Source organism: Echinops telfairi, unplaced genomic scaffold (assembly GCF_000313985.2).
Source record: "Echinops telfairi isolate 266 unplaced genomic scaffold, ASM31398v2 ScPeMD7_2;HRSCAF=8, whole genome shotgun sequence".
Lineage (NCBI taxonomy): Eukaryota > Metazoa > Chordata > Mammalia > Afrosoricida > Tenrecidae > Echinops > Echinops telfairi.
This window is the reverse complement of record NW_022103898.1, coordinates 39,182,837-39,185,843: the sequence shown is the minus strand read 5'-3', so window position 1 is coordinate 39,185,843 and position 3,007 is coordinate 39,182,837.

Genomic DNA, 3,007 nt, shown 5'->3' with positions numbered 1-3,007 from the left:
ATCCCAAACTGAAGTAGGGGAGGGACACTGTGATTGACAAAGACAGGAAAAGATTTACTCACTTGTAACAAGGCAAGCACATCCTAATGTGTTTTTATTTTCTTTCTGAAAAATAAGATACGAACAAGTGATTTATAATGTCCTTGAATGCAGTTTGTTTAATTAAGATGGGAGTGATGTGTTACATTCTGATTACATTTTTGTTCACTACCTTACATGTGATCAGTTCTACATGCATGTGTACGTGTATGTGTGCACTTTAAAAAGTGGCGCTCAATCAAATTTTGCAGTAGACCAACCAAAAGAAATTCTAGGACAGTTAAAACATGCAGAGCGAGTGGTTTGACTTAATCTTTCTCTTGCCAGTACTCTTTATTTAAAGATGAATTGCTGAAGGCCACACCTAAAATTCCAATGAAGGGAATTAAAGAAGGGCTTCAAAGCAGGCTAATCTCAAGTATGTTGCCAGTTCATGGAAAACAGTTTCCTTATTTTATTCTGGAAGTGCTGGTTTCTTGATCTACAATTATACCGAACTATCTTTGCTGTTTCACCCAGTGCTTTCTCTTAGAGGGCCCCAGCTTTTCTCCAGCCCAATATATGCTTGTTTCTGTTTGAGAAACTGGCACAACACCATTTCTATAGCTTTTGTAGAATAGTGCATCCAAATGTGCCTCCCTGAACCCCCTTGGTTCTGCACAGGCCAAGATCTTCCCTCTAATTCCCAGGTATAGCCAGGGGGGAACAACTGATCTAAGCTCACACACCTAAAAAAATATTCTTCCAGGATTTTGAATGTTGAATAAGTGATGAATGGCATAAAAAGTTTTTCAAATGGATTCATCTCAGACCAGATTACTCTTGCTTTGTGATGGCTTACGTGTTTTCTGCACTGCTGGGATTTCCAGACTGACCAGGTCCTACTCGTTCAAAGTCAAGTCCTCTGGTCTCTCAGCAAGTTTATGAGCCTTGCATTGTCATTTGCCCTTCCATTAAAAATAGCAATCAATCAATAAAATAAATCAGACTCACTGCCATCGAGTCAATACTGATTCGAAGTGACCCTCTGGGACTGGGTAGAACTTCCCCTGTGGGTTTCTGAGACTTTACTTTTATTTTTATTTATTTATTTTAAATTATTTTATTAGGGGCTCATACAACTCTTCTCACAAGCCATGCATACATCAATTGTGTAAAGCACATTTGTACATTCATTGTCTTCATCATTCTCAACACATTTGCTCCCCACTTAAGCCCCTGGCACCAGCTCCTCATTTTCCGCCCACTTCCTCCCTTGGCTCCCCTCCCTCATGAACCCTTGATAATTTATAAATTATTATTTTGTCATATCTTACACTATCCGATGTCTCCCTTCACCCACTTTTCTGTTGTCTGTCCCGCAGGGAGGAGGTTATATGTAGATCCTTATAATCGGTTCCCCCTCTCTACCCCACCCTCGGGACTGTACTTTTAACGGAAGTGGAAAGCCCCATCTTTAGCCAATGGTGTTGTGACCAAGTAGTCCTTAATCATGCCTATTGCACACTATGCATGTGAAGTGAAACTAAACATTGACAGTCAAAAGAGGGAAAAACCTATGCTTAATTCTGAGGAATTAAAGCTATACCTTTGAACAATTGACTTAATTTCTTAGTAATTTTTTAATATCTGTAATAGTGAGGAGTGAAATAGAGCACATTTTATTCAACTTCTTTGACACTAGACACATTTGTCTTATTTGCATTCAGAGTAGGAATGCCAATCTCGAACACACTCTAAGCTAAGAAAATCAGAGTTACATAATGTTTTCAACATTGTAAGAACTTGTGGAAGATGTCTATTATTTGTATTGGCTTTATTCTAGTAAGAGAAGCATAATTTTCATTTAAGGATCTATAGGCCTCAAATCTTGACTAGTGTTCTTCAAGAAGGGACTGCCCCACTAGGTTCTCAAGGGATCAGAAAAGATCTGGTCTGCACAGGGAGGACATCACATCCTTTGGTTTGGGAGATGGTTTGGGAGCACACGCCGCCCAAGTCAGGCTCCACTTATAAGAATTGTTAAGGGAAAAAAATGAGCTCTTTCAGAAAGTATGAGAGTCATTCAAAAAGCCTCTGAGAAGTAGAGTTAAAAATAATATAATAATAATAACAATAAACACTCTTACACAATTGACTCTTGAATGATACCAGTTTAGACTATGAAAGTCCACTTACATATGGATGAAAACAAATGGCCCAGAGGCCATAGCAATGCTAGGGAGAAGGAAAATCCATGTCCTCATAGACCAAGGTTGCATTGCCACATGCAGAGCTCAGACTTGCCTCCATCCTCCATCCTTCTTTACCTTATTCTTATCCCAACTGTTCCTCCTACAGCACTCAATTTCCCTGCTGGCTTTGGCCATCCATCGCAATGGCCACACAGAACTCCGAGATAAGAGCCACACGTAGGGAGGTTTATTGTGGGAGTTACCATGTTGCCACAAGTCAGGATCAGTACACAGTAAGGATACAGTCCTAAGTCCAGTCGTACTGGTCCTCACCGAGCAGTCATGCCTCACTCTGGTCCTCAGCCTCCCAACCACAAGGTCCCCTGGCTTCTGTGACTCTGGGCCAGGAAGCCTGCCTGCTGCTCCTCCTCACTATCACCCTGCAGCAGGGCCCAGCATCACAGCCTTTCTGCTCTGGGCCAGTGTGCCTCCTTCTCTCCACGCCATGATCTCCATGCCTTGCCTTTGGTACCTCTTTTCTCTGCCTTTGCCACTGTAGGGAGGGATCCCCAGCATGCTCACCTGGGGCCTCTTTTCCCTTGATGATGCCATGATTAATCTCTCCGCTTATGAAGTGGTTCTTTTGTATATAAAGGAATGACTTTGAAGGAAGTGTGGAGTTTTTGTGTGTGTGTGTGTAACTTAGTTCATACCTGCTAGTAAGGTGGAGACTCAAAATACATCCCATCTTAATCTTGTCCATTAGCATAATCGAGAACTCACTAAAAAAATAG